Below are 12,426 nucleotides of genomic sequence, written 5' to 3' on the forward strand. Positions count from 1 at the left end.
CGAAAAAACGCAGACATCGCGAGGAAGGCAAGGCAACTGAAGAAGAACAGTAAAATACAACATACATGGGTAACAAACTGTAAGATTTTCATTAAGCTAAACGGGACACCAGAAGAGGCAAAAGTACTGATAGTGAGGAACATGGAGGATCTGGACAAGTATAACTGACACCAATGTATCAATTACACCAGGAAATGACATGGACACGTTGAAATTAGTTCTTCAACAGAAAGTAATTGATCTAGATTGTGAATATAAGGAGCATAATATAATAGATCCAGAAATAGATTCTGAAAGTAACTTTCTCTCTTCTTTTGTTAAAAATTGTAATTATTTCACTCAGGAACAATATGAAAAAGAAATTAACCTAGACGGGAAGCTCTCATTAGTTCACTTTAACAGCAGAAGTATGTACTCTAATTTTGATTTCATTAAGGACTATTTGCAACAATTTTCTCGCCCCTTTAGTGTTATAGCCATCACTGAAACTTGGTTCAATGTCGATAAAGGAATAGATTTTTGTTTGAATGGATATGATTTAAAATACATGAATAGATTAAATAAGGCGGGCGGCGGGGTTGCTATATATGTTCATAACTCTATAAAATATAAGGTTGTAACAACTATGTCTATGGCTATTGATGGAATTTTGGAATGTTTGACTATTGAGATTATGAATGAAAAAAAGAGAAATGTTATAATAAGTTGTATATATCGGACACCCAGTTCAAGTATTGACACTTTTAATGAATGGATAGAAAAAACGTTTGCTTCGGTGAACCAAAAATTACTATTTATCTGTGGTGATTTTAACATTGATTTGCTAAATCCAACAAGGTTAAAAGCCATTGATGACTTTACTGACACAATGTACAGCTTATCACTATATCCAACAATAACAAAGCCAAGCAGAATAACTTCACATAGCGCCACTATTATTGACAACATTTTTACTAATGTCATGGATTTCCAAATTAATAGTGGTCTGCTTGTCTGTGATATAACTGACCACTTACCAGTTTTTACTTTGTGTGACTGTGATTTAAAAAAAATAGATACCAAGATCATGATAGCAAAGCGAACAATAAATGAAGAAGCAATTCATGCCTTCAATTTCGATTTAGCACAACAAGATTGGAATTCGGTGTATGAAGAGTCAGATGTGGACAAGGCTTATGATAATTTCCTAGATATTTTTACTATGTGGTACAATAAACATTGTCCTGTAAACGAACACATGACAAAGAAAAAAAAGATAAAAAGTCCTTGGCTCACAAAAGGAATTATTAATGCTTGCAAAAAGAAAAACAATCTGTATAAACAGTTTATCAAAGTAAAAACAAAAGAAGTGGAACAAAGATATAAAGCATATAGAAATAAATTGACTGATATTATAAGAACGAGCAAACAACTTTATTATAGAAGAAGATTATATGAAAATAAAAACAATATAAAAGGAACTTGGGATGTGTTAAACAACTTAATTAAACAAGGATCTTCTGGAACATCATATCCTGAATATTTTACTGATGCAAATGGTGAAAATCACAACATGAGTAATATTGTCGATGGGTTCAATAAATTCTTCATAAATGTTGGCCCTGAACTAGCAGCGGACATCCCGTGTCATAAAAATGAAAATATCAGTAATATAAAATCAAATCCCTTTTCACTGTTCCTCTCAGCTACAAATGAGCAAGAAGTAATAAATATCACATTAAAATGTAAAAGTAAGTCTTCAATGGATTATCATGACATAAATATGTCTGTAGTTAAACAGGTTATTCTGAATATTGCTAGTCCCTTAACATATATCTGTAATTTATCATTTCAGTCCGGTTGTTTTCCAAAAAAAATGAAAATTGCGAAAGTAATACCACTATATAAAAGTAATGACAAACACAGTTTTACCAATTATAGGCCTATTTCTCTACTGCCTCAATTCTCAAAAGTTCTAGAAAAACTTTTTAATTCAAGATTAGAAAAATTCCTTGAAAAACATCAAATAATAAATGTTGGTCAGTATGGTTTCAGAACGCAAAGAACCACTTCAATGGCGATAATTGAGGCAGTAGAAGAAATTACTGATACACTGGATAAAAATAAATATGGAGTTGGTATTTTTGTTGACCTCAAAAAGGCCTTTGACACAATCAATCACTCAATTTTACTGGATAAATTGGAAAGATATGGTATTCGAGGGAAAGCTGGTAACTGGTTAAAAAGTTACCTAACAGGTCGGGAACAATATGTTAGCATAGGGCATTACCATTCAGAGAAACTTGGTATTACATGTGGTGTTCCCCAAGGGTCAGTGTTGGGACCAAAACTTTTCAATGTATACATAAATGATATTTTTGATGTTTCTCAAGTACTTAAACTCATACTGTTCGCAGATGACACCAACATATTTTTCAGTAGCGATGATTATACTGATCTTGTAATGACTGTAAACAGGGAGCTAAAATTAATAAAAAAATGGATGGACATAAATAAGTTATCATTAAATATAAATAAAACTAAAGCAATGTTTTTTGGTAATTTAAAATATAATATAGAATTACCAATTATCATTGAAGGTGTACCAATTGATAATGTGAGTGAAAACAAATTTTTGGGAGTTATAATTGATAACAAAATTTCATTTTCAGGGTTCCCAGGCGTGATTGGCTGTATAGATGGCACTCACATTCCAATCATTGCCCCTTCAGTAAATGAAGGAGACTATGTGAACAGGAAGTCTTTCCACAGCATTAATGTACAGGTACATAGTTCCCTGTAGCATTTCAAACTAACAAATTATTTCATCATAGTAATGGATGCTAATTTGTGTTCTCTGCACTGTGAAGATCATATATGATGCTGCCAACATTATCACAAATGTGGAAGCCAAGTGGCCAGGCTCTGTCCATGACTCACAAATATTCCGTGAATGTACACTGAGCACAAAATTTGGACATGGTGAGTTGAGAATAATTTAAAATATATAAAGACCAATTGCTTCAGGGACATTTGAACTGAAGTGTATCCTTCTGTCTTAGGAGAGTTCACTGGCTACTTGCTTGGTGATAGGGGGTATCCATGTTTACCCTATTTGCTTACCCCTTACCCTGACCCTGAACCGGGCCCACAGCAGCGATATAATCTGGCTCATTGCAGGACAAGAGCCAGAATTGAAATGACTATCGGAATGCTTAAGGCCCGGTTCCAGTGCCTGCAAAGACTCAGGGTCACCCCAGAAAGGGCATGTGACATTATTGTGGCATGTGTGATTCTTCACAACATTGCCACAATTAGAGGAGAACACTGTCCTTCTGAACCAAACATCAGCAGTGATCCAAACCATGAACATCCTGACCCTCCCACGGACATACAAGATGGAAGCGCAGTCAGAGACACCATATGTCACAATCATTTCTTTTGACCCATCACCTCAACATGTTGAAAGAAGAATAAACAGATGTTTTGTTCAACTGGCTTTATTGGTCACCTGTATTTCCTGTACACAAAGTATTAAAAGATGTAAACCTCATAAAGTGTCTCTGTTGCTTCCTCCTCTGTAACAGCTGTCAATGTTTCTTCATTATTTTCCTGCAGTAAAGAAATAAACAACATTGCTGTTCTACTGTACACTCATATAATCTGTGGAGTATTAAGAGTACTCACAACTGCATGTTGGTCTGGCTCAACAGGAGGCTGCACCAGATGCAGTACACCACCACCATCAACTGATAGAATATGAGGTTTATACAGGTCACTTATAACTTACAAGGGACCAAATGGCAATTAACAAACATACCAATCATCTTACACTTCATTGTCATTATGCTCTCAAAGACAACCAAGACTGAGGGAAGGCAAAATCAGTAGGAAAATAACTTCACTACAAAATAATTCATTATGGTAAAGAGTTTATCAAATGAATGTGTCGCACTGCAAAGGTGACTGTGAAGAAAGGATGTATGCACATCATGTATTATTTTGAATTTACCCCTTATGCAGGCACTTGTGTCTTGCGGGGTTATTGACTCAGAGGATGTCCCCGCAGAGATGCCTTCGGCCACAGGGCGCCCACTGTTTTGGCTGAGGGCCAACTGCTCAGCCTCTGTGAGTGGTGGTGGTGGAGGACCCCCACCTGTTTTTCGGGCCTCCGCTTTTTTTCTGTTGGCTATAACGGGCCACATTTGAGCATACAGAGTAAGCAAATATGTACTTGTAATGTGCTCAGATAATTTCAATAAGTGCTTACAGAAAGAAAATTAATGTAGCCTCTAACTGCAATTGATTTACATCGGACAAACAGACCAAGCACTATGGCTCATAATACAATTACACCTTACCTGTTTGGACTATATTTTTATATTTCATTTTTACTTGCTGCCAGGCACGTTTGGGGCCTGTTGGGTTGCACCTGCGCTCACATCACAAAATAAAATGTATAAAATAACAAATAAAATAACATATGATAAAATAACGTGTTAAATGGGTGGAAATCCCTAGATCAATGTTTAAATTAACACTCACGCATTGACTCTGTCGGCTATGTTTTGCCATGCATGCTCCCTTTCTTTTGCAGCTGTGGCTGTGTTACTTTTTCCGCAAAATTTGCATGTTATCGGCATATGCTGCCATCAGAATTTCGGCCTCAAGCGCTGTGAAATACATTGACCGCGCCTTCTTTCCCTCCGTCTCCATGGTGACTCGCTTAATCTGTGCTCCGCTTATCAGGGCTTTATGTATCCTCGTCCGCGCGCTTCACTTGGGGTTAAAGCAACTCCGCGTTGACTGAACTAATTGTTATCAGCCTTTCTGAAACCGAATATTCCGAGTTGGACAGTTCGGGGTTACTCAACCCTGAGTGTCGTTTTTCACTCTGAGTTTTCTAAACCGGCTTCCTGAAATAGGGCCCTGTGCCCTATTTCAGGAAGCCGGTTTAGTGCAAACTCTGAGTAAGTATACCCTGAGTTAACGAAAACTCTGGGTTTTCGGTTTCACAAAGCGAGTTTAGATTAATTCTGAGTGAGTCACTATGACGACACACTCCGTGAAGTTAACCTGCCCTCTAGCAGGTTTACTACAACTAACCCTGACTGTCTCCGCCCCTTTGTCGGAAACCTGACAGTAGGAAGTGTCGGACATGGCGCGCCCCGTCCTTGAAGAGCCAGTAGATCGTGAAGCCCAAATTCTCCGCAGAGCTCTCCGCCGGGAGAGAGTGATCAGAGCGCGTTTGGACATTTTATCATTTCCTGATGATTTTCTGTGCGAACGTTACCGTTTCTCAGCACAATCTATAATTTATTTGAATAACATCCTCAGGCCATATATTACGCATGTGACACATCGCGGACATGCTCTCAGTTCATTACATATTATTTGTATTGCACTTCGGTTTTTTGCAAACGGGAGCTTTCTGTATAATATTGGTGACGCTGAGCACGTTTCCAAGGCTACCGTCTGTCGGGCAGTCAGGAATGTTACAGTTGCACTGAAACGTCTCCTGTACTCGTTTGTGGTGTTCCCCGGTCATAGACCCACAAGATTCATCAAAGAGGGATGCCACAAAATTGCAGGTATCAGGATGAACAAAACTTAATTCATGATGTGGTGATACTTGAACTACTACTTAAATTGCACATTTATTTTCAGGGTTCCCAGGCGTGATTGGCTGTACAGATGGCACTCACATTCCAATCATTGCTCCTTCAGTAAATGAAGGAGACTATGTGAACAGGAAGTCTTTCCACAGCATTAATGTACAGGTACATAGTTCCCTGTAGCATTTCAAACTAACAAATTATTTCATTATAGTAATGGATGCTAATTTGTGTTCTCTGCACTGTGAAGATCATATGTGATGCTGCCAACATTATCACAAATGTGGAAGCCAACTGCTCAGCCTCTGTGAGTGGTGGTGGTGGAGGACCCCCACCTGTTTTTCGGGCCTCCGCTTTTTTTCTGTTGGCTATAACGGGTCACATTTGAGCATACAGAGTAAGCAAATATGTACTTGTAATGTGCTCAGATAATTTCAATAAGTGCTTACAGAGGGGAAATTAATGTAGCCTCTAACTGCAATTGATTTACATCGGACAAACAGACCAAGCACTATGGCTCATAATACAATTACACCTTACCTGTTTGGACTATATTTTTATATTTCATTTTTACTTGCTGCCAGGAACGTTTGGGGCCTGTTGGGTTGCACCTGCGGTCAAATCACATCACGAAATAAAATGTATAAAATAAAAAATAAAATAAAATATAATAAAATAACGTGTTAAATGGGTGGAAATCCCTAGATCAATGTTTAAATTAACACTCACGCATTGACTCTGTCGGCTATGTTTTGCCATGCATGCTCCCTTTCTTTTGCAGCTGAGGCTGTGTTACTTTTTTTCTGCGGAATTTGCATGTTATCGGCATATGCTGCCATCAGAATTTCGGCCTCAAGCGCTGTAAGATACGTTGACCGCGCCTTCTTTCCCTCCGTCTCCATGGTGACTCGCTTAATCTGTGCTCCACTAATCAGGGCTTTACGTATCCTCGTCCGCGCGCTTCACTTGGGGTTAAAGCAACTCCGCGTTGATTGAACTAATTGTTATCAGCCTTTCTGAAACCGAATATTCCGAGTTGGACAGTTCGGGGTTACTCAACCCTGAGTATCGTTTTTCACTCTGAGTTTTCTAAACTGGCTTCCTGAAATAGGGCCCTGGCCGTTTGCTTTTGTTTTGTGCGTGTTTATTATATCTGAAAACGGGAAAAAAGTAAAATGTCAAAAATCTGCTTCCATAATATAAATATCATTAAATAACTTTAGAAAAACTTCCACTTGACTCTTTACATGTGATGTTGTAAAAATATATATTTTATTGTTTAATTAATCTGAAAATGTTAGTCTGCCAAATGTGCAGCAATTGAATTTATTTATTCTCTTTATCTGATAGTTTGTGGGGCCCAGGTAGACTGTATAACTGCATCTCTACCAGTTTCTCTGCACTCCAGCCTCTTCTGTGCCATGTGAAGGGATTTTCCTTAAGGCAAGAGAAATTATCTCTACGAAGAGGAACAGGTTTGGCCAACGCACACTAGAACAAATTTTCTTCTTAAATAAAAATGAAAAAAGGGCAACTTTAAATGCATCATGTTTTTAATTTGCAAGTTCATAAGCATTTTCCCTTTCCATTTCACAATCAATTCTACCCACAGGTCAAAAATGTGTCTGGGAAAATTTCCCTAATATATTATTTATAAATATACCCGTCTAGCGGTTAATTGCATAAGTGCATGGAGGCAGGACCTCACAGCAGAAGCATACTCCATAATGTGTTGTACATTATTATATGTAATGTGGTATTTTTCAATTATTGTATTTACCAACATCAAGAAGTCACAAGCAAAGAAAGACCAAACCATGGTGCATGTTTAAACAAGGAGAGTTTACTGGTCAAAATTTATTAAACAAATAAACCACATTTTTTTTAACCACCAAAAAAAAAAAAAAAAAATACAGGTTCAAAGCAACACAACGGCAGCCCAATATCAGACAGAATTCCACTCTGTAGAGTGGGCAATCTTAATGAAGCAGTTGGTTTTATTTTGTGGATTCAAGCTGCTTTTCATATTTTTGGCCACCAGATGTCACCAGAGAGGACTGTGTTGAAAAGCTTCGAGTAATGAACAGTTTTTCAATACAAGCTTTAGTGTTTCCGAAAGCTTCATTTGGCCATCACTAGCTTTTACCAGTTTATCCCATACCGCACAGTAGCCCTATCCTTCAGGCCAGGTAAAAAAACGAAGAAGCAAAAAACAGAAACAAAAAACAAAAAAAATCATTGCAAATACAACAGGACAAAACAATATAAAACAAACACACAAATAACTTAAAAAAAAAAGACAAAAAAAAAAAGGGGGGGGGGGGGGGGGAGAGATTTACTGAGTAATGCTGGAAGTCAGGTTCTCAACCTGAAGGCTGAAAAAGTATTTCAGGAATTGCCCCCACGCCTTGTAAAAGAGATTAATGAGGTAGACCACAGAGAAGAGAATTACAGTAATCTAAAACAGATGTGACAAGATCATTGACAAGTATGCTGGTACTGTTTGGAGTGAGTTAAGGACGAAGGCGGAGATGAAAATAGGAAGAGCGAGTGATATTATTTATATGTGCTGTGAAGGAAAGTGCTATCGAGGATGTCACCAAGACTCTTAACCTGGGGGGAGGTTTTGACAACAGAGTTATCAATGGATAATGAAAGACTTGTGGTTGGGACTTTGGTCAGTTTTGATTTGGTACCTATCAGAATGAATTCTGTTACTTACTGCCATTAAGTTTAAGAAAGTTGTGAGAAAACCAGACCTTAATTTCACCTGAACAGTCAGAAATTGAAGTGGGTGGGAGAGTCGCCGTGGGTTTGGAGGCTATGTAGAGCTGGGTGTTATCTGCGTAGCAGTGAAACTGGATGTTGGCTTCCTGAAAATATTACCTAGGGGTAGGAGATAAATGATAAAAAGCAAAGGACTCGGGACAGAGCCTTGGGGTACATTGGAATTAATCTCCATTACATTACTTATATAATTAGAATAAATTGAGTTTTGGCTTCGGTTCCTCCCAAAGAACAAACTACCAACCACAAATTTAACAACGTAGTGTATGCTTTACAGTGTAGTAAGGAATGCTCAGACCTCTACATTAGAGAGACCAAACAGCCACTTCACAAGCGCATGGCACAACATAGGAGAGCCACCTCCATGGGACAAGACTCTGTGGTCCATCTGCATCTAAAGGACAAAGGTCACTCTTTCGAGGATGCCAATGTTCACATTTTGGACAGTGAGGACAGATAGTTTGAAAGAGGAGTCAAAGAAGCCATCTGTGTCTACTGTGAATGACCATTTTTGAACAGAGGCAGTGGTTTACGACACCAACTGTCTACCATCCAGAATCCAGTTTTGAGATCCTTCACAGACGCCTTAACACCCACTCACATCCTGGGCTATTCGACCTCAGGAAATCACATGATGGGGTGGGGCTAGGTTTCACAATGGGTTCACTCAAAACGTTGCCTGATTGTGACCCACACCCATTTTCACACCTTGGCCTGATTAGATAGAGGATCAATAGGGGGTCCATAACCCTCATGACCCCATAGGGCTAAAAAATCTGGGACTCTCCACCAATTGCTCTTAGAACTGAAGAAGTGTCTTGAAGAAACTTAAAGAAGTCCAGATGCTTTTCTTTCCAAGCTCCTTAGACTAAGAACTTTCACAGACAATCATATTCTTTAGAACACCAACTTATATTTGCTTTCTTAAAACAATTTTTTCTGCATTTGCACTGTAACAGACCTCAAGTTAGACAATCTAGCTGCATTATTACAATATCTTTTTAAACTTCCGGTTGCGCCGTAAGATGGCCGCATCGACGAGAGCTCTGAGTCATCTCAGCAACACTTTTATTATTTATTTCGTACTACTTGCTATTTCTGTGTGCACAGTGCAATCATATACTCTGTATGACAGACAAACACTTTGGAGTTATGTTCGTCAGCCAGTTTGGACTTTACGCCAGGTTTCAACATCGTGGATGCTCTGCTGCCTGGGATCTTTTGTCTACCTTTGTCTATTCGACACCGAGGGAAGACAAAGAGGTGGAAAAGTCCTGGAGTTTTGAGCTGAACCTGACAGAAACAACAAACCACCTCTGCGCAACATCCTACTTGCGAATGTTCAGTCTCTCGATGAGCTGCGTGTACATTTAAACATCTAAAAGACATCAGGAACTGCTGTGTTTTGGCATTCACAGAGACATGGCTGAGGTCCAGCATCCCCGACTGCGCCGTCATGTTGAATGGGTTCACTGTTTACTGGGGAGACTGAACACAGGACTCAGGCAAGAAAAGGGGAGGAGGTCTGTGCTTTGTGGCTAACTCTTTGTGGGCTAGAGATGTGAATATCTTAAAAACATACTGCTCTCAGACCCTCGAGCTGCTGACCATCAAAGTTAGACCTTTTTAGCTCCCGAGTGAGTTCAGTAAAGCTACGGCTATGGACGAACTGTATGATGTAATTATTGAACTTGAGAACAAAAATCCTGAAGCTGCCTTTATTGTGCTGGGAGACTTCAACAGAGCCAACATGAAGAAAGTTCTCCCTAAATACTACCAACACATCTTCTTCCCTACAAGAGGTGATCAAACAATGGATCATTGCTACACTCCATTCAAGGACTGCTACAAACCCCTCCCTTGCCCAGCTTTTGGCAAGGCAGAACATTATTCCATACTGCTGCTGCCTGCATACAGACAAAGGCTTAAACAGGAAAAAAAAAACTGTCTCTAGAGACATCTACAAATGGGACAATGAGGCTGAGGAGGTTTTACAGGACTGCTTTGAGACATCTGACTGGCAGATATATGAGGATGCAGCAAATGGCAACATCAATGAACACACAGACTCATTGGATATATTGGAAAATACATTGGGAAGTGACAATATCATCACTAAAACCCCCGTCTGCAAATATCCAAATCAGAAACTCTGGGTAAATAAAGACATTCATGCTAAGTTCAAGGTGCGAACCTACGAAAGTTAAAAAAAAAAGGGCCAGAAAGGACTACAGGGACAAAGTAAAGTCTAGTTACCACAGCTTTGAAGCCAGGCGATTGTGGAATGGACTACAAGAAGGAAAACACAGGCAGCGTTCACCCCACTGCATCTCGTGTAGACGAGATTCTATGCTCGTTTTGATGCAGACAACAAAGATCAGATCCTCTACCCTCAAGAAGACAGTGAGGCTGTAACTCAAAAGATATGAGATGGTCTTTCAAAAAGGTCAGTCCTCACAAAGCTCCTGGACCAGATGGCATCCCAGGCTGGGTTCTCAGAGCGTGCGCTGACCAGTTTGCAGGGGTGTTCACCGATATCTTCAACCTCTCCCTGAGGCAGTCAGTGGTCCCCACATCTCTCAAAACATCCACCATCATTCCTGTACCAAAGAAATCAGTGGTCTCCTGTCTGAATAACTACCGTACTGTTGCACTCACATCCGTCATCATGAAGTGTCTTGAGCGGCTGGTCAAAGGTCACATCTGCTCCTCGCTTGACCTTGAGCTAGAAACACCCATCTGCAGATGGATTCTGAACTTCTGGAGACAGTAATGTGGAAAGTGATGAAGGGTCTGATGCAGAGCCTCAAATTGGGAGAAAGCATGTCACCTCGCACTGTAACACAATCTCATCAAGTGCAAATATGATGACAATTATATTTTGCTTGGGTTCACATGTATAAACTGGTGAATTTTCCCTGCCACAATGTGATAATTGTGCAAAGTTATCGTCTCACATCTCAATGAAACCTTAACTATTGGGCAGACATTTTTCCCATTTGAAAAATAAACCAAGAGAAGCAGCTACTTCAGCACGTACGCCACATTGAATTTTACGCAATACAACTGTATTAGCTCACGGATGTGTCTGGCCTTGCGCATTTCCTCGTATATGTGGAGATGTATATGAGCGCCACATTCATGAAGGAACTATCAAGGACATACTTTTCTGTAAACCACTGGAAGAAAGGACAACTGCAGTAGATATTTTTCAAAAGCTGGACACATTCATGAACACACATGGACTCATGTGGGACAGATGTGTTGGCATCTGCACTGATGGCACACGGACCATGACTGGGAGACATGGAGGTGTGGTTTTGTGTGGGCAAGCAATTGCACCAGATGGCTCTTGGGTACACTGCAGCATCTACCGAGAGGATCTTCCTGCAAAGGGAATACCTGTCAGCCTGAAACATGTTTATGTGCCTGACTTATCTGTGTGATATATTTTCTCTTTCATGTTCAAGATAAAATTGAGGCCATGATAAAGAAGTTAAACCTCTGGAAGAACTGCATAGACACACCCATTTACCACTGTGCCTACTTTGTTATCAGCATCTGACCAGGAGAGCCTGACTGAGATCACCACAGACAGAGCTCTAAAAGTTGAATATGCTCAAAAAACCCTGGTGGATTTCTGGATAGGACTGCACACTGAACAGTCTGCATTGGCTAAGCACTCTGTCAAGACTCTGATGCCTTTCACCACCACTGATGGTTTTCTGCTTTACCAAACAGGAAAAGAAGATACACAGCAAGACTTTGTGTGGAAAACAAATTAGGACTAAGCCTTTCCTAAAATGAGCCAAACATTGAAGAGCTGTGTGCCTCTGCCCAAGCACATCCATCACATTAAATAAAGTTCTGTTTAATGAAAGTTCACATCTGGTCTTTATGTTCTCAATAAAATGGTTCATTCTAATAGATCTTTTGATACACTTCTAGTAGGCTATTAAGTAGTAGCATTTGTGATTAAAATTGTGTCATTACTAAAATATAGTAATACATTTATTTGGTTGTGAGAAATAATCGACTGTGCAGT

At 39.5% G+C, this 12,426-nt stretch overlaps 1 protein-coding gene and 1 long non-coding RNA gene across 2 annotated transcripts in view; both read left to right on the forward strand.

Moving 5' to 3' along the window:
- LOC113028755 (leukocyte elastase inhibitor-like) overlaps nucleotides 1–12,426 on the forward strand; it is a 373,460-nt gene that overhangs the window by 301,000 nt on the left and 60,034 nt on the right. The window lies entirely within an intron of this gene.
- LOC145431077 (uncharacterized) lies at nucleotides 2,652–3,586 on the forward strand. Its single transcript, XR_013911433.1, has 3 exons — nucleotides 2,652–2,764; nucleotides 2,850–2,961; nucleotides 3,042–3,586. It is a non-coding gene; the product is annotated as an uncharacterized LOC145431077 (long non-coding RNA).

This window comes from Astatotilapia calliptera, chromosome 9 (genome assembly GCF_964374335.1).
Source record: "Astatotilapia calliptera chromosome 9, fAstCal68.1, whole genome shotgun sequence".
Lineage (NCBI taxonomy): Eukaryota > Metazoa > Chordata > Actinopteri > Cichliformes > Cichlidae > Astatotilapia > Astatotilapia calliptera.